This window comes from Stenella coeruleoalba (genome assembly GCF_951394435.1).
Source record: "Stenella coeruleoalba genome assembly, chromosome: 10".
Lineage (NCBI taxonomy): Eukaryota > Metazoa > Chordata > Mammalia > Artiodactyla > Delphinidae > Stenella > Stenella coeruleoalba.
Genome location: NC_137156.1, coordinates 81,255,237 through 81,275,792, shown reverse-complemented (window position 1 = coordinate 81,275,792; position 20,556 = coordinate 81,255,237). Strand labels below are relative to the sequence as shown.

General features: G+C 43.7%; 1 protein-coding gene across 7 annotated transcripts in view; it reads right to left on the bottom strand.

Moving 5' to 3' along the window:
- SLC25A26 (solute carrier family 25 member 26) overlaps nt 1-20,556 on the bottom strand; it is a 314,287-nt gene that overhangs the window by 184,624 nt on the left and 109,107 nt on the right. For all 7 annotated transcript variants that reach the window (XM_079935021.1, XM_079935014.1, XM_079935019.1 and 4 more), the window contains one exon: nt 18,735-18,864. The gene's annotated coding sequence lies outside the window, so the exon portion shown is untranslated. The remainder of the gene's footprint in view (nt 1-18,734; nt 18,865-20,556) is intronic.

The following is a 20,556-nucleotide window of genomic DNA, read 5'->3' as shown; positions in this document are numbered from 1 at the left end:
TGGCACTGGGGTTCCCATCTTCAGTCTCCTTCCTTCGAGTCAACCCACCTACGAACAACAGCACCTTTGGCAGGGAGGTTAGTCAGGGCTTCCGATTTGTCTGGGGGGTGAAGTTTAATGGGGAAGAAGTAGTGAGACACAAGCCCTTGGGTGTTTGCTCTGGCACCTTCCACATTCACAACCCAGGAAGACAACTTTCGCTAAGCCTCTGCTTGCCCGAGTAACCCGACTTGGGCATGAAGAAATGCTGCTGCCTTGTGGACACTGCCCATAGCAACAACTTTACAACTGGTGCTCATGGGCACTTCCTATTCCCAAGGCCTGGGGGGCTGTTAATGCCCTCAAGAAATGTCCTGTGGGACTTCCCCTGTGGCACAGCAGTTAAGAATCCGCCTGCCAATGCAGGGGACACGGGTTCGAGCCCTGGTCCGGGAAGATCCCACATGCTGTGGAGCAACTAATCCCGTGCACCACAACTGCTGAGCCTGCGCTCTAGAGCCCACGAGCCGCAACTACTGAGCCCGCGTGCCTAGAGCCCGTGCTCCGCAACAAGAGAAGCCACTGCAATGAGAAGCCCGTGCACCGCAACGAAGAGCAGCCCCCACTCGCCGCAACTAGAGAAAGCCCGAGCAAAGCAACAAAGACCCATCACAGCCAAAAATAAAAAGATAAATAAATAAATTTATTTTTTTTTAAAAAATGTCTTGTGGTTGGGAATGGAAAAAGAACGCAGAACATGGCAGACCATCAAAAAGCCCATTTCAAGAGGTAATTTTTACTCACATTCTTTAAGAAAGAAGTACATGAAAAGATGGTCAACACCACTAATTATGAGAGAGACACAAATCAAATCTCGAAGGAGGTATCACCTTGCACCAGTCACAATGGCCGTTATCAAAAAGTCTATAAAAAATAGTAGCTGGAGTGTGTGTGGAGAAAAGGGAACCCTCCTAAACTGCTTGTGGTTATGGAAACTGGTGACAGCTACTTTAAAGAACATTATGGAGGTTCCTTAAAAAATAAAAAGAAAGCTACCAGATGATCCGGCAATCCCTCTCCTGGGGGTATATTCAGAGAAATCCAGTATTCGAAAAAACCCACACACCACAACGTCCACTGCAGCAGTATTTACAGTAGCCAAGACACGGAAGCAATGAAAGTGTTCACAGACAGAGGAATGGATGAAGAAGATGTGGCACATACATACAGTGGAATACTAATCAGTCATTAAAAAAGAATGAAATGCCATTTTCATCAACATGGATGGACCTAGAGATTATCACACTAAGTGAAGTAAATCAGAAAGAGAAAGACAAATAATATATCACCTATATGTGGAATCCACAATATGACACAAATGAACTTATCTACGGAACAGAAACCTACCCACAGACATAGAGAACAGACTTATGGTTCCCAAGGGGGAGGGATGGATTGGGATTTGGGGGCTAGCAGATGCAAACTATTATATATAGAATGGATATACAACAAGGTCCTACTGTATAGCACTATACGGGGAACTATATTCAATATCTTGTGATTAAACCATAATGGAAAAGAATATGAAAAAGCATATGTATAATTGAATTACATTGCTGTATAGCAGAAATTAACACAATATTGTAAATCAACTATACTTCAATAAAATAAATTAAATATATTTATATATCTGTATACATATATCTCTCTCTCTCTACACCTGTTGTTCAAAGCCACCCAATGGAGTACTTTGTTATGGCAGTCCTCGCACATGCATACAGAGCCACTGACCAGTCTTGTCTGAACTTGACTCGCCCCAGAACTTTCAGTTTCCCCAACCAATATACATATGTATTTTTTCACTTAATACAATATGATTGAGTTCCTTTCACTTGCTACTTAAGATTCTTCACACATACTCCATCAACCTCTTAGAGCATTGGTTAGGACAGTGGGGGAGACCAGGATGGTGATGGGACTAAAACTGTGTCAACTAGGAAAGGTTGAAGGAGCTGGGGATATTTAACCAGCAGAATGACTATTAACAGGAAGGAAGTAAAGGAGGAGCGCCAAACCATGCCTGAGAATTCAAAGAAAGAAACGGTACAATGGACAGCCTCATCCACCCATCATACAGCGTATTAAAATTTGATTCATGTGCTTTTTTTTTTTTTTTTCTTTGCGGTACGCGGGCCTCTCATCGCCACGGCCTCTCCCGTTGAGAAGCACAGGCTCCGGGTGCGCAGGCCCAGCTGTCATGGCCCAGGGGCCCAGCCGCTCCGCGGCACGTGGGATCCTCCCGGACCGGGGCATGAACCCGTGTCCCCTGCATCGGCAGGCGGACTCTCAACCACTGCGCCACCAGGGAAGCCCAAGGGTTGGAATTTTTAACTCTCCTGCAGGTCTTCAGATTTCTATGCCATTCAGTAACATTTCCACATATTCATCTCAGTTCATTCCTCAATAACATAACCCCCAACGAAATTTGCTGGAAAAAAAATGCATACTTTTCGGGGGAAATATGTGGCTCAAGGTCCAAGAAGTTATTCGTTAAAAGATTTTTGGTTCTCAAATGAAGTGTTCAGATTAACCAAGAATCCTTTGTTTCTCACTCATCCAACCTCTCCTTGGTTGGCTCAGCTACTCACCCAAGTCCATCAGAACGTAGGCATCCTGCCTGCCACTTCAAGTAATGCCAACATTATTACCCAGATATGGATCACAGGTCCTGGCAGATGACTCTGTAACCCTCCTAGGAGTGCGATTCCTGCACTGACACTTATCAAGACTGAACTCCTAGAGGAAAATGCTCCCACATCAGGATAGTTGTGCTCACCCATTTGCTTCACTCTTGCCAGTAGCAGGTCTGCAACTCCTACATTTGGCAAAGGGATTTTATTATAGAGAAACGCAGACTCTGCACCACTTTGAAATATTATTGCATGCACATAAGCTCCATGCAAGCAGGACCATTTTTTGTGTGGTTCTCTGCTGCATCCCCAGAGCCTGCCACATAGGAGTTGCTTTATAAGTATGTGATGAACAAATGACATGAAAATCTCAGAGGTCTTAGCTGCAAGCAATAGCACATATTTAACGAAAACAGGGCAGAAGAGGGCTTATTAAAAGGATATTGAATAAACGAAATAATTGCTGGGATGACTAGAGAATCTGTCCAGAGCAAGCATGCAGGACCGTAATCAAAATCACGCCACAAAACCAGATGTGAGGACTCCTCTGCTGCTGACCCTAAAGACGGCACATCACAGTCTGCGCTGCATTTGTCACTGTCACTGAGGACGGGGAGAAATGTTTCACAAACAGTTTGCAGTCCAAGCTTGGTTTACCTGTACTCCATTCTGGTGCACAAAAGTAAAATATTCATAGTGTCTTCAGGGATTGGGCTACTTTTGGGGTAGCTCTGCTGCCAGTTATTCCAACATGAGTGACTGCTTCAGTGAAACAATAACACTCATTAGATGCTTGCTCTGTGCTAGGCTCCCATGTACTATGTTCGCCCTCCCATTTAGTCATTCCAGCCACTCCAAAGGCCACGTGATATGCCCATCACGCGTCAGGCACCGTGGAATTCTGTATGTATGGAGAAGTAGCTTGAATTTTGCAGGGACATTTAATAACTTTGTATTCTTGGTCAGGTTACTTAACTCCTCTGTGCCTCAATTTTCCATTCTGTACAATAGCAATGATTTTTTAAATTTTATTTATTAATTTATTTTTGGCTGCCGTGGGTCTTCGTTGCTGCGTGGGCTTTCTCTCTAGTTGCTGCAAGCAGGGGCAACTCTTTGTTGCGGTGCACGGGCTTCTCATTGCGGTGCTTCTCTTGTTGCGGAGCACGGGCTCTAGGCGCTCGGGCTTCAGTAGTTGGGGCGCACGGGCTTAGTTGCACCGTGACATGTGGGATCTTCCCGGACCAGGGCTTGGACCCGTGTCCCGTGCATTGGCAGGCAGATTCTTAACCAGTGCATCACCAGGGAAGTCCCACGGCAATGATTTTTAAATGACCTACCTCATAGATTCTTATAAGGATTATACTATATTATATTATATCTGAGTTACTATATATAAAGCAGCTAAGACAGTGACTGGCATATCGTACCACGTGTGCCTCATCACAATCCTACGAGGCAAGGGTATCATTTTGCGAGGCTGAAACTGAGGCACAGTGAGACGAGCCTGTGCTTGGTGACACAAAGCGGTTGGACCTGAATTTGCACAGAAATCCACCTGACTCCACAGCCTAAAATCTTAGACATCCTCAAGGTTGATAGTAGAAGCAAACTGTGCTGAATTGCTTCAGTTATGCCTGAGGTGCAAAAGCATGGAGGGTTTTGGGCAACAAAGAAATGATCCAAGTTTTCAAAGTATATTTTCTGCTCTATGTTTGAGCATCCTTATACAAACTTCTTATGAACTTCAGTCATTTTAAATCTCTCTCTCGGGCTTCCCTGGTGACGCAGTGGTTAAGAACCTGCCTGCCAATGCAGGGGACACGGGTTTGAGCCCTGGTCCGGGAAGATCCCACATGCCGCGGGGCAACTAAGCCCGTGCGCCACAACTTCTGAGCCTGTGGTCTAGAGCCCACGAGCCACAACTACTGAGCCCACGTGCCACAACTACTAAAGCCCGCACGCCTAGCGTCCGTGCTCCGTCCGTATCAAGAGAAGCCACTGCAATGAGAAGCCCGCGCACCACAACGAAGAGTAGCCCCCGCTCGCCGCAACTGGAGAAAGCTGCTCACAGCAACAAAGAACCAAAGCAGCCGAAAATAAATTAATTACATAAATAAATTTAAATAAATAAATAAATCTCTCTGTATATATGATCGATGAAAAAAAGGCAAATAAAAGGACTTGATTGACTACTTGCTCGGAGCCTGAGGCAGGGTGCCCAAGCTGGAAAGGCAGAGATGCTGGGAGTGCCAGTGTGTGCTTGGCACTGCAAAATTGGGTTGGACTGGCCTAGATTAGCAGCAAGTTGGCCTCAACCACTGCTGCCCATCCCACTGGGAACACGAAGAACATCATTGCCCTTCTCTCCCCCCAAAAACGTGTGTAAAATTTCAGAAGGTTCATGTGCCTCTCGAACCCATCTGTGAATTCCAGGTGAAGAACCTTCTTCTTGATAAGTGACTCTAAAGCTTTTTAAAGGCTGCAGTCATCTTTTGGAGCAGCCAAAAACACCATAGTCTGCCTAGGCCACCTGCTCCCAGTGTCTGGTAGGAATCTAACAGCTGCACACCAGTGTGTAAAGTTGCATGGAAGCCAGACTTTTTTTTTCATCCAGCTAATATTTATTTATGCATCTGGCATAGTTTCTAGAAGCTGGTGATACAAATGTGAACAAGATGAACAAGGCCTTGTCCTCCGGAGCTGAAACTCCAAGGGCAAGATTGACAATAAACATAAAAAGCAATGTACAGAACAAAATGGGATACGGTAACCAAGAGTGACTGGTGGCGGGCTGTTTTAATGGGGTGGGCAGGGAAGGTTCTTAGGAGTCATTTGAGTTGATACCTAAGTGGCAAGGTGGAGCCAAGTGTTTAAAGAACTAAGAAACTGTGTTCCCAGGCAGAGGAAACAGCAAGTGCAAAGGCCCTGCATAGGTAATGCATGCGGTCTTACTGAGGAACAGAGATGGGACCAGCATAGGTGGCATAGAGTAAATTAGCACTGAATTTGAGGCCTCGGTAACTCAATAGTGCAATAAGCTTAGTTTCTGGATATCAAATTTGAATAAGCATTAATAACCCCTTAATAACTATTTAATAGGTTTTTAGGAATAGACTCTGTGTGTAATAATGAAAATCTAGGAAACCGAAAGTCCTCATAAAAATTCAAGACCAGTACTTTCTCAATTATTAAATACCATATCAAGGGGCTTCCCTGGTGGCGCTGTGGTTAAGAATCCTCCTGCCAATGCAGGGAACACGGGTTCGAGCCCTGGACAGGGAAGATCCCACATGCCGCGGAGCAACTGGGCCCGTGCGCCACAACTACTGAGCCTGCGCGTCTGGAGCCTGTGCTCCGCAACAAAGAGAGGCTGCGATAGTGAGAGGCCCGCGCACCGCGATGAAGAGTGGCCCCCGCTCACCGCACCTAGAGAAAGCCCTCGCACAGAAACGAAGACACAACACAGCCAAAAATAAATATAAAAATAAATTAATTTTTTAAAAAATGGTCCACATCAAAAAAAAAAATCTTAAAAAAAAAAATACCGTATCAGGAAGACCTATAGACTATAGATCAATTTTTAGAAATTACTGAGCTAGGTGGCTTCCTAAGGGCTCAAAACCACCTCTATCAGTTGGAAAGCTCAGATCCACCAAATGTTTAGACCCCACTGTAGCTGCTGCTCTCGCTTCAACTATCAAATCTTCAACTTGTCTAAATTATACTCCAAAATGTCCTACTTTTAGAGAAAACACAAAGTCCCATGTTTCTAGCAAAGATATTTCAAGTTTGGAGAAAAAATAAGACTAATTACAGTTCTGACTATAAGTCAAGGCTCCAAAAGGACTTCCTAAAAATGCTTTAGAAATGCAAGCTTTTCTAAAGAGCTCCCCCCTCCAAAAAAGAAAGAGAGGTTAATTTGAGGGAACATCTGCAAGAGTTTTTGTCCTGCCTCAGAACTGCAGGAATGTCACTGTCATGGATTTATCTTAGTGCAGATAAAATCAACGGCAGTGAATGGTAGGGTGTTCTATCATCCAAAATGGCAGCCACTTCACTGCAATTTAAGCAAAACATTAAGAGGGCAACGTTTTCCTTAAGGGTCTCATTATAAAGTAATGCCAAAAGCTGTTTGCACTTAACTCTGAGTAGTTAGGCGTTTTTAACCCATACAGAAAGAACACAGAGATCTTTCAGGTTATTATTTAGTTCATTGAGAAATTTGATAAGTGAAACACTTACCTTAATATCAAAGGAAGGAGAATTGAACATTTTCCCCATCATCAGGGCATCGAGGCTGCAGAACCGAATTGAAGGAATAATATTTATTGTGCACTTAAGGACGTATGGAGAGATTAAAGGATTAGCTCCAGAGAACATTATGGCAGCTTTTATATTCTGTGTTTGACAAAAGGCTTTCAAATATTTCACTTGGTCCTCATAATAACTCTTAGAGTTAGCATGTTAGTCGGTATTCTTTTAGGTTGCGGGTGAAAGATACATATCTTAAGCGTGCATAAGCATAAGAGAATGTATTGGCAAACACAAAATGTGCTACATTCAGGCCTGGCTGGATCCAGAGGCCAAACAACGTCTCTCTCTCCCTCTCTCCCTGTCTCATTCTTCTCTCTCATTCTCTCTTACTCCTTCCCTCTCTGTATCTTAGCTTCACTCTTCTTTAACACATTAGTGTTATCTTCTCCTATTGTAGATGGCTTCCTACAGGCAACTAAAGCTTACATCATCCTTGTAGATTGCAATTCCAGATGAAGCAGAAATCAGATCATGTGGAGAGATTCTAAGTGGCCCGCCCTGCTTTGGCCATGTACCCATCCCTTGAGCCAATCTCTGTGAACAACGGAGCAGTTTAACACCATTGGCTGGTCTCAAATCTATAGCCACTACTGTGACCAGACAGTAGACATGATTGACAGTCCAGCCAGAGCCACATGGAATTAGGGCTGGGGGTACTATTTCTGCAGTGGAAAGAGGATTGCTAAGCTGACAAAAGCTACAGATAGGCAGGGCCAATATTGTAGTCCTATTTTGCCAATGAACAAATTTTAACGGACTTGCCCAAATTAAAAGAATGTCTGTTAAGAAAAATAATAAAAAACAAAAATAAATAAATAAAATAAAATAAAAACTTTTAAAACTCTGTTACTCATAGCCTCATTAACCTTCATTCCATAAGACAGATGAGGTTTAAAGTAAACAGTAACTCAGTAAATTAAACTTACATGAAAGAAAACATTCTAAGATCCTCCTCTGAGAGTCAGTCTTATGTAGGGAGATGCAGACAGTGTGTATACGAAGGAGGAAGGAGAAACGCAGTAAGAAAGTTATTTGAGTCCTTGTCACTTGCCCTCTAGACTGCAGACTTTTTGAGCAAAGAATCTGTGACTTCTCCCTGCTTTATCCCTGCAGGGCTTGGCAAATGATAGCAAACAGCTGAATACAGGGAAATAAATTAGCACCCTTTGCTTGTCCTCTTTTCCTTGGCAAATTGATGCGAGTTCAGTATATTACCCTCAGTGCTATGTCCATCCGATACAAGGCTGACCTTCTACAGTAGCAGAAACTGAAGGTGTTTGACAGGGATCTGAGAGCAGTGCAAATAAGCTGGAATCATGAATTTACAGATCAGAGCTGAGTTTTAAATAGCGTATGATTCAACTCCTCTAGTTTTACGTATCAGAGAATGGATGCCAGAAAATGCATATCAAGCCCCGAATTCTCTGTGGGGGGAAGTGGCAGAGGTCCGTAGTCTACTGTCCTTGGTTCTGAACCATTCCTCCATGCCAACTTGCTTTTCCTAATGGTGGACCCTTGCGTTCCTGTCCAAGCTCTCCTGGTCCTATGGGTGTCTCGGTATTTTTGCTTTCAAGATGGATGGGGGGAAAAAAAGATAAGCTGTTGACTGCCTCAGAGAAAAGAACTGAGACTTGTATCACAGTTAAGAGGTTATTCTACAAACGTTTGATAGTTTTCTCATTTTTCTGACAATTATTACTCTCTCCTTCCCAGGATGTACTTATGCCATCCAAAGAAGTGATTCAATTTGCCCCAAGTTCACAACTGAACTAAAGGTCCCAGGTTTCCTGAATCCTAGTCTGCTAGGTTTTCACCCTCCTCTCCCGCCACCTCACCTTACTGTCTTCCTAATATTTGAAATTCCATTCCAAGAGCCTTAAGACTAACCTGTGTTATCTATGGCTTTGTAACTAATCACCCCCAATACTAAGGGACTTAAAACAATCAATATGTATTACCTTACATACATAAGGTTCTTGTGTGTCAGCAGTTCAGAAGCAGCTTAGCTGAGTTCTGGCACGGGGTCTCTCATGAGGTTGCCGTCACGATATCAGCCAGAGCTGCACTGGACTGACTGAATGTCTGTCTGGGGCTGGAGGAGCTGCTTCCAAAGAGGTTCATTCACATGGCTGACAAGCTGGAGCCGGTTGTGGGCGGGAAGCGTCAGCTCCTCACCAGGTTTACTTACATTGTTCGCACAACAAAGCTTCCCCCAGAATGGACCCTCCAAGAGAACGAGGTAGAAGCGGCTGTGTCTTTTATGAGCTAGCCTCTAAAGTCATATACTGTCACTTCCATTTGTCCAACGAACCAACCTAATACAAGCGGATAAATACTAGGACGCATGGATCTTTGGGGGCCATCTTGGAGGCTGGCTAAGGGCCACAGCCTCTTTTATGCTTTCTTATCATAGCACTTGTCCCAATGTATTATAATTACCTTTTTCTTGCACACTCTCCCGTGGCAGACACAGTTGTCTGCCTACCAAGAGTCACTGGGACAGTGACATTCTCCTTGATGACAGAATCCTGATTTTTTTTAAAATTTTATTTATTTATTTTTGGCTGCCCTGGGTGTTCGTTGCTGCCCACGGGCTTTCTCTAGTTGCAGCGAGTGGGGCTACTCTTCGTTGTGGTTTGCAGGCTTCTCACTGCGGTGGCTTCTCCTGTTGCGGAGCATGGGCTCTAGGTGCATGGGCTTCAGTAGTTGGGCACGTGGGCTCAGTAGTTGTGGCTCATGGGCTCTAGAGCACAGGTTCAGTAGTTGTGGCGCACAGGCTTAGCTGCTGCGCAGCATGTGGGATCTTCCCGGATCACGGCTTGAACCTGTGTCCCCTGCATTGGCAGGCAAATTCTTTACCACTGCGCCACCAGGGAAGCCCCCAGAATCCTGATTTTGTTCAGGTATTAGAAAGCAAGTTTTCCACGGATCAGCAAACTATGACCCATTGAGCTAAGAATAGTTGCAACATTTTTAAAGGTTATAAAAATTAAAAGAATGCGCAACACAGACCATATATTGCACACGAAGCCTAAACTATTTTCCACATGGCCCTTTACAGAAAAAGTTTGTTAATTCCTAGTCTAAGTCACTACCTAGACTTTCCCAACTTTCCCTGAAGGGTTTAAGAACAGTCAAGTGTCCCAATTCTGGCCTGAAGGATAAAGAGAAAGCCTACTGGGCTTGGAGAGCTTTTGGAAAGATTTTTTTTTCTTTCATAAGGAAAAAAATGGATACTTCAGAGGAGATCCCCTATGCCTTTCATCTATCCTTCGTTGGAGGTTGTCTTGCAAGAATGGAGCTGTGGCAGCCATTTTGTAACCATGAGGAGAAGGCCAAAAATATTCTGGAGAAGCTGACCCATACCTGACATCGTTGAGTTGCTCCATTAACCAATCCTATTGGGTTGGCCAAAAAGTTCATTTGGGTTTTTCTATAAGGTGTTATGGAAAAACCCGAACGGAATTTTTGGCCAACCCAATAAAGCAACCTACTTTCATATTTTTGTTACATGAAAAAATTAAAATTATCTTTAAGCTAATCTTTGGGAATCTTGTTACTTACAGCTAAAAACACTCTAAATTTTATATACTCCCCTCTAGACAGTGAACTTTTACAGGGCAAAAATGCATGTTTATCACAAATCCTTTATTTCTACAATGAGGCCTGGCATAGAATAAATTCTTAAGTATTAGTTGTCTAAATCATGGTTTCTTGACCTCAGCACTGTTGACATTTGGGGCCAGATAATTCTTTGTTGTAGGGCTGTCCTGTGGATTGCAGGACGTTTAGCAGCATCCCTGGCCTCTACCCACTAGATGCTACTAACACCCCTTCCCTTAAGTTGTGACAAACGAAAGTGTTCCCAGACATTTCCAAATGCCCCCGGGGAACAAAATCACTCGTGGTTGAGAACCACTGGTCTTACGGAATGATTCTTAGTATATTCATTTCTAGCATAAAAGATTTATTATGCAAAACTTTAGATTAAATGTGGGGGTCAGTCAGACTGGTCAAGGCAGAGAGGCCTTGGAGACAATGGGTATATTGATAGGGGGAGATGGAACCATAAAGACAAAGGAAGAGGAAGGAGGTGGGCAAGGTAGAAACCTTGGCTATGTCTCAGGCTGGCAGGGCATGGAGATAACCACTCTCATCTCCTCTTCTGATTCTTTTTGTTGTGTGGGTGTTATTGGGAGAGAAAGTTTCTTGGTCTGGGTCTTGGAGAAAACGGTCCTGGGGACCACAAACAGTCTGATGACAAAGATGAAAAGAAAGAGATGAGATCTTGCTAATGGTACCCAGAGTTCTGGGAGGCTATAACCCTTTGGGGCAAAGGTTTCCATAAAGGATGCGGTGGGGTGGGGGAAGATTAGGAGGTAGCACATAAAACTGGTTGAAAAAACACAACCCAATAATGAGAAAAATCGCTGTATCAGAGTAGTTCCCTGCAAGATGCCTATCTCTTTTGAAAATACGGCAGGAAAGTTTACACCAAACTGTTTTCTGTCAAATGCTGGCCCCTGACAGACTGTGGCATATGGAGTGTGGTTTGTCTTTTAAGTCATTGGGGTTTTCTCACTCAACGTCACCAAATGGTGGCTGTAATTATGGCAGTAAATGCTTCTCAAATGACAGCTTTCTTTCTTCCTTAAAAGGGTGAACATTTTTAAGAAGGCTGTGGAGTAGACCACAGAGAAATATGTGCTGCAGGGCTTTTTGGAAAGGAGGCTAGAGAATGCAGTTCACTGCTCAGAAAGGAAGTTGATTTCCTAGAAAGAGCCTGGGGCAAAGAGGTAAGAGGCCGGAGTTCTAATCCAGGCCCCATCCCGACCCCACCTGCTACCTTTGTGAGTTTCATTGGGCAAGTCCCTCCCTCTCCCTGAGCCGTGGTTTTCTCAGATGTGAATGTGGAGGATTGAACAAAATTCTCTCTGCATGAAAGAGCTTCCTTAACTGCACCTACGTATGCAAGGAGGATTATTACCCTCATCACCTCCACAACTTGTGTCCTTCTACAAAAGGTGAACAGCCTCCCGATTGTTTGTGCAGGGCTCATGCTATGTGCACATGCACCCATCAGTGGCCTCTAGACATTGGATTAATATAAATCTGGCCCTCAGTCTTATGCTTAAAATCTTTCCATGTACCCCACTGTCCCAACCTAACCTTGGATGGCAAGGACGCCCACAGTCCAGCTCTTCTCATGCTCTAGCCTCAAATCTTATTGCTTTCCACGTCACATCTAGGCTCTAGCCACCCCAAAGTATATGCGGTTTGCCGCATGTGCCACTTTCTCTCACTTGCCTTGATAGATACATGGGTACCTTTGGCACAGAATGGCCTCCCTCTTACCCAGCTTTTCACCTGACTAAATCCTACTTTTTCTTCAAGTCCCAGTTTAAAAGGCACTTCCCCTGTGTTATGGGCTGAATTGTGTTGGCCCTCAAATTCATATGCTGAAGCCCTAACCCCCAGTACTCAGAATGTGAGTATTTGGAGATAGGGCCTTTACAGCAGTCATTAAGGTGAAATGAGGTCATATGGGTGGACCCTGATCCAATATGACTGGTGTCCTTATAAGAAGAGATTAGGACACAGACATACATGGAGGGAAGACCACATGAAGACGGCTGTCCACAAGGCAAGGAGAAATCAACACTTTTGACACCTTGATCTTGGACTTCCAGCCTTTAGAACCGTGAAGAAATAAATTTCTGTTGTTTAAGCCTCCCAGTCTGTGGTACTTCATTATGGCAGCCCGAGCAAACTAATACACCCTAGGAAGCCTTCCATGAATTCCAGGAGACCAGCCATGACCTCCTGTAACCATCCTTTATTTTCCTTTTCCAAACACTTATCACATCGAATTGTCTCCTTTTTACGTCTGTCTCCTTAGTGTGTGAGCGTGTGTGGGTTGATGGCTCGGATTGAGGGGTGGATGACTGAAGGTCTTGAGGTCAGGATCGTGTGTCTCTGTATCATCAAGACCTACTGAATGTCTAAAGGCATGTAGAAGGCATGCAGTATGTTTCCCATAGATGGATGGATGGATGTGAATGAAAAAACTCATGTCCGTTATCCAGATAATTTAGGTAAACAAAAACTCTCTCACTGAAGAAAAGACATGGATTTGGAGCAGTATTTTCCTAGTCAGTTTACCTAAATTCACTAACTTCTAATCAAAGTATCTATACCTCACCAGACCTATGAAGTTACACATTCCAAATGTTCCCCAAATTGGTCATAGAATCATTAATAGTCAAAGAAAAATTTCTGGTGGGTTTTCCATTATTTACCTAGGTTCTGTGTTTCTCCATCTCTATTTCACTCACATTCCCCATAGGAGTCAGGGTCAGTGATGGTGGGAGGAGAAGATGGGAGAGAGAAGAGATTCTTGGTGCATTTAGGAATCCACAATCCTCCACTTTCTATGTAACCCCCAATCATAGCACAAAATGATGAGCTTAAAGGAATAAATCCAAGATTAGAGAAGTTCTTTAGAAAATAAAATCCCAATTTGCGCTTTCAGTAATTGAAATCACCCAATAATACCCAGGCTAGATCCACTTTCTTGATATTTGGATAATGAACAACTGAAAGCCACGACAGCCAGAGGGAGCAGTTAGAGAGAAAAAGAAAATTCAGAACTTGCCAATACATTCCACTCTGTCAACTCTGTCAGCGAAGTGTTTCCTTTAATTACTATTGATTTTCATAATAGTTTATTAACCCAATATGTCAATTCAAGTTTGTCACAGACTGTTGTGCATGTAGAATAATCCATTTTGCAGTCTTGGAAGGGAAGGGGGGGGCAAGTGTAATGGGAATAAATGCATCTACCTTACACATTCGTGTCTGCTTTTTAAAAATTGTTTTGATTGGGCAGAACTTTATTTTCTTTCAACTGAATAAATCAGTCATCCTGACAGTGTTTTGGCTCCCAGCATTAGAGTCTGAAGTACTCTAATTACTCACTGGCTTTGAGGGGAGGGAGTGGGTGTGGAGAAATAGGAGACAGAACTGACTGGACAAATTAAGTCAATAAAACCGCCTTACAACTTTCATTATTAACATCTTATAAATCTTATATAGGCAGCACAAGGACTTGCGTAGAATTGAGAGAAGCAGCCCTATTCAAGCCTCCGTTTCCACGTGAGTTAATATGGGGCTTCGTGGTACCTGCCTCATCCTCCCTTCCCAAGCAGGAACAGGGCCCACATCAGCTTGCGGAAGGGCTTCTTAAAGATTAGAGCACACAGAAAGTGAAGACGTTACAGGCTTCCTTGTTTACCGAAAGGTATCATTAACTTCCAAACACTGAAGGATACAGCAGACTCAGAGTAATGCCTGGAACCAGAAGCTCCCAAGGTTTACCAATCTTGGCTAATAAAATAGAAATTAAACAGCAATTACCACAGGAGGGAAATCAGATTAATGGGGTGGTGCTTTATCTGAATATTAACTATGAATTAGGAGATTCCATTACAAGGCTCAGGCAGGGCATGCTTTATTGGTTCATCAATAAGGCACACATTCTAATGGACTGGCATAAAACATACTCTGAGGACTCAGCCCTGGCTTTCCTGCCGGAGACCAGAAATTCAAAATAATTCACACGGTACAAAATCTCTTTTCTTCCAGTCTGTAAAACACTCGTGAAAAACACCGGGCTTTGTACAAAAATGAGGATTTAAAAGGTCATGGATGCTTCCATCTTTCCTTTCTTCATTAGGGTCAAACCTACTTATACTTGTCAGGCCTAGAGTTCCCTAAAAGGCAAAAAGTAACAACTCAAATTTGCACAGGGCCTTTGAGGTACGGCCATGTGGACACGGTCCCAGTTGTTGCCAGCCTGTGGGTCAGAGGTTCATTCCCAAATCAGGCTGACTCTTACCCCCAAAGGCAGGACCTGAGCTTCGTCATGTCACAGCACATACTCATATGCTGGCCTCCTTGTGGAGGCCACTGCCTACCAGCTCATGTCCCTCGGCGCCCTCCCTGCTGTCCCTCATTCCAGCATCAATATATGGGGAGAAGGTCCCCACCATGCTGAACCCAGTCCCTTGGGTCCCAAGGTATCCTGCTTGTGCACAGTGTATTACCAGGTGTTTCAGGAACTTCTTGGGCTCTTATCTATCTCTTCTCCACCCTGAGACTCAAGACCAATTCATGAGACAAGGTTAGGTGACAAAACTCTACTGTCCCTACCTCTCCCTTCTCCCCTTGCCTCCTCACGTATAAAGAGAAATAAATCCGTACTTTCCTTTAGCCAATAAAACAAAAGCTACCCGATATAACAATTTGTAAACAAAATACCTGTAAGAATCAATGCACATAACCAAGAAGAGGAACAATACCACCTAGGTCTGTGCTCAAGGGAACTAAAAATAACCATCCACACAAAAACTTTTAGTTACATGTTGGTAGCAATATTATTCATAATAGTCACAAAATGAAAGCAACCCGAATGCCCGTCAGTTGATGAATGGATGAATAAAATGGGGTACATCTGAAATGGAGCAGGATCCTATGGTCCTTGCTCCCCCATGTCCTCAGCCTGACTCTTGCCTGTGGAAAAAGTTTAGCCAAAGAATAAGTTTAATTAGAGAAGTGAGAAAATGCAGAAACAAAGGAAAACAATCATAGGAGACCAAATAATAATAGTTTAGTCAGTAAGCATACTCAGGGACCTTTAGTTCTTCTTTAAGGGCTACAGATAATATTCTGAGCCACACCCTGTGAGCTGTCTTATAGATACTGAAACCCCACCAGGTGGAAGCAGTGAACTACATGATGACCAGACTGTAGCCATACATAGCTGCCACAATTCCAAGAACTGGCCTCCAAGAAATGGAAACAAACCGACCCTGGAACTGAAGATTAACTGTACCTAAAACAATCTAGATGGCGCTGGTCAGACCACCGATGACCAATTTCAAGATGACTGTCAGAGCTGACTGTGCTGTTTCTGCATGTATCACCCTCCATCTGCCTATAAAAGCTGCTGCCCACTGATTGTTAGTCGGGGGGAGTAGGCCTTTGGACAGGCATCTGCCCTCCCCTGCCACAGTTGCTGGCGTCCAAAATAAAGCAAACTTTCCTTTCCACCAACCTGTCTTCTTTATTGGCTTTTGAGCGGCGATCAGACAGACCCCACTTTCGGTTACACATCCATACAATAGAATATTATTAAGCTATAAAAAGGAACAAAGTACAGATGCATGCTACAACATGGATGAACTTTAAACTTACGCTAAGTGAAAGAAGCCAAACACAAAGACCACATATTGTCTGATTCCATTTGTATGAAATGTCCAGAATAGGTAAAGCCAGAGAGACAGAAAGTCAGCTGGTAGTTGCAAGGGGCTTAAGGGAAGGGGGGGAATGGGGAGTGACTGTTAATGGGTATCTTTTGGGAGGTCATTTTTGAGTGAAGAGAATGTTCTCGAATTAGTGGTGACAGTTGTACAATTCTGTGAGTATACTAGAATTTAAAGGTTAATTGTATGGTATGGGAATTAGATTTCAATTTAAAAAAATTTTTTTAAGTGAGAAGTAGGAGAAAAGAAAGAATCACCAGCTCTCCAGTTCCTTCTAGCAAAATCAGACTTGGGCTCAGCTGAGAGATTCCATGACACCTACCAAGGATTACAGTTAAGTTGGAAGCATCAAAAGGCTGTCTGCCTCCAAAGCAGTCTGCGTCACTGCTTACTTAGTGGTGCCTGACACTCTACTGTGGTTACATCCTAGTCAAAGTATTTTAATACTTTACTCTTATTTTTCACATTTGTGGAACAGTCTCTGAGTCCAGTCTTGCCTCTAAATGAAAACAAATACAATACAATTCTTTGTCCCCTCAGGGGGTTTCAGGCTATATGGTTTGATGGAAAGGTTGCAAAAAAAGAAAAACTCCTTCTGCATTTGAGCTGATACCCATGGTTTTTCACTCTCCCTTTCTGTATTTGAATAGGAGCTTTGAAAGATATTGGACCCGCACGTGGCACTTACTCAGTAGAAGATTCAGTGGAAAGAGTAAGCCTGATGTAGTCACTTAGTTGTTCAGTACTTACTTTGAGGTAAGCTAGAGACAGGGGTCTGAGTCAGCTGGGACCAGATATTGTTCATAAGAATCATGGATTTGGGAGCTAGAATGTCTGGATTTGAAGTCTTGTGCTGCCGCAGACTTTTTTTTTTTGGCCGTGCCACGTGGCATGAGGAATCCTAGTTATCCGACCGGGGATCAAAACCATGACCCCTGCAGTGGAAGGACGAGTGGAATCCCAATCACTGGACCGCCAGGGAAGTCCCTACCACAAGATTTTGAGCAAGTTATATAAGCTTTCTGTGCCTTGATTTCCTCAACTGTAAAATGGGAATAGTATAATTGTGCCTCATAGTATAATTGTAGAAATGGTTTTTTTTTGGTTTGTCTAATCACCTAACATTTATTTTTTAAATTAATTTTTATTGGTGTACAGTTGCTTTACAATATTGTGTTAGTTTCTACTGTACAGAGAAGTAAATCAGCTATTCATATACATATTTCCCCTCTTTTTTTGGATTTCCTTCCCATTTAGGTCACCACAGAGCATTGAGTAGAGTTCCCTGAGCTATACAGTAGGTTCTCATTAGTTATCTATTTTATACGCAGTGTCAATGGTGTATATATGTCAATCCCAATCTCCCAATTCATCCCACCCCCGCTTTCCCCTCTTGGTGTCCATACATTTGTTTTCTACATCTGTGTCTCTATTTCTGCTTTGCAAATAAGATCATCTATACCATTTTTCTAGAGTCCACATATATGCGTTAATATACGATATTTGTTTTTATCTGAGTTACTTCACAGAAATGGTTAATACATGTAGAGCTTTTAGAACATAGCTGTGATATTGTGATTTATAATAAGAAGTATATATTTGATCTTCATCTCCATGTCTGGAAGAGGGCTCCTAAAACCCTTGGAATTTCCTAAGTGATAAGAGTGACAAAGGTGTCTTTTTTAATGTTAATGAGGTGTGGGACTGAGCCCTTAACCTGTGGAATCTGGTACTATCTCTCGGTAGAGAGTGTCAGAATTGAGTTGAATTGTTGGACACCCAGATGGTGTTCGTATTGCTTGGTGGTGTGGGGTACCTTCTCTCAAACTGAAATTTGTGACCAGAATGGTTATTTGCCTTGCATATGTTACGTGTTCAGTAAACCTTAGCTGCTGTTATTTCTGAGGATGGCCAGAGAAGAGACTCACCCTTTGCTGCATCCTTTCTATGGAAGCTGTTGGGAAAAGTCCAAGAGGCTTGAAATTGAGACAAACAGATGAACAGCTCTCACACTGCACACCCTCTACTTCCCCTGAAGCCTGCACTAGGCAGGCCTCCAAAGCAAGCAGAGGCAGGTGGCTCTCGGAATGTGGTCTGTCCTGAGCCACTCAGAGCTGCGTTAATATGTCCCAAAAGAGGGTTAGTGAGGGTGACTCCTGGGCCTGGTTGTCCCTAATCCAGCCGAAGTTCCATGCTTCGTCCCCCATTGTTCCTCATATCATGGCAAGCACCGGGAGAATTGAAAGGAACATTCTGGACTCTACTCTTACGTCCTTCTTTGTAGGTAGAACAACCAGATCCTGGCACTATTTTGGATATTTTGTGCCAGGATGACAGAATAGAACACTCTAAATTGCAATTAAAAATAACCTTCCCACCCCTTGCCCCATCACCTTATATCATATTGCCAGTTCCTCCATGCACTTACCACTGTCTGAACTGGTATCCTGCTCGTGTTCATGTTTGCTGTAATGTACAATTGTTTGTCTCATAGAATGAGGGTTCCAGGAGGGCAAAGTTCTTGACTGTCTTCCTTGTCACTGCTGGATCCCCAGCACCTGGAACAGTGATCAGAACATAGTAGGCATCCAGTGAATATTTCTGGAATGAATGAATGATACTTGCCCCGGAGCTCAGCATGTTGTCTGTGTTCCAGACACAATAATCTCTACCGATAACCTCTGCTCAGCCTCCATTTCCCCTCTGACAGAACCGATCAGTATCTTCTCTCAGTGCCTCTGCTTCTGGGGCTCCCTCCACAGTGAGAGGCGGGTCAGAGGATCTCCCCCAAGACACACACTGCCTCTGCCATCACGGCTGATTGGACCTAGGGTGAACTCCTTCCCTAAGCTGAGACACTCCTAATTATGTTCTGGGAAATTTCGGTTTGGCACTCAGAGATTCTGATTCATAAGGGTTGGTGCAGGGACTTCCCTGGTAGCACAGTGGTTAAGCATCCGCCTGCCAATGCAGGGGACGTGGGTTCGAGCCCTGGTCCGGGAAGATCCCACATGCTGCGGAGCAACTAAGCCCATGTGCCCCAACTACTGAGCCTGCGCTCTAGAGCCCGTGAGCCACAACTACTGAGCCCACGCACCACAACTCCTGAACTCCGCGTGCCTAGAGCCCGTGCTCCGCAACAAGAGAAGCCACCACAATGAAAAGCCCGCGCAGCACAACAAAGAGTAGCCCCCGTTCGCCACAACTAGAGAAAGCCCGTGTGCAGCAACGAAAACCCAACTCAGCCAAAACTAAATAAAATAAAATAAATTTATAAAAAATAAAAATATATTAAATAAGAGTTGCTGCTTAAAATGAGAGACTGGAGTTGTCTGGTCTCAAATATGTTCAAAGCAGAAGGAGCCAGTATGAAGGTAAAGAGAATGAAACGCACTGCAGAGAGGAAGTGAGATGAGAGAGGAGCGGGGGTAGAGAGAGGGAGACATAGTCTGGGCAAATGAACTCGCTGATTGGAGCATGCTGGTTTCGACTTTTTCATCTTATCCCTCAAGACCTGGCTGTCCTTCCAGCCTTACTTATTTTTCTTTCAGTTCACATTATTGGCTGGGTTTTTATTTCTTGCCCACAGATAATTCCTGACCACCAAACCCTAGCACATGGGAGGCATTCTCAAAACCTCTGTTGACTTGACTTGGTTTTTCATTCATTCATTCATTTGTTCACTAACTCAACAAATATTTATAGAACGAGGCACTGGGCTAGAAAGTAGAGGCGAACAGGTATGCAAAAAGTTAGACACCGCCCCTGCCTTGCTGGAATTCTGGCAGGGAGACAGCCATTAATAAAATAAAGACAAGAAGAGAAATAGTGAATTTAACTCTGCGTCATACACTGCCTAGTATGTGCCAGGAATGGTGTTGGGCTTAAGTCATCCTCAGTATTATGGCGACCACCATCTGCTCAGGATTGGGACCCGCATACAGTTCTTTACCAAAGAGCTGGTAAATATTTTCTCTGATTTGACTCTCATACTGATTCCACATGACTGGTCTTAGAAGACGCCCAGTTTTTACAGGCACCCACAAGGGTTAAGTGACTTATCCAAAGTCAATGAGGCCCGTCAGCGGCAAAACCAGAACTTAACTGCTGTCTTCTGTCTCCAAAGCCCAGTGGGTTTTTTTTTCCACTCCTACAAAATGTTGCCTCTTCTGTGAGATGGCACTGCACAGCCCCGTGGAAAATACAGGCAGAAGGAATCCAGGCAGGACTCGCTGTCCTATTTTTAGGAT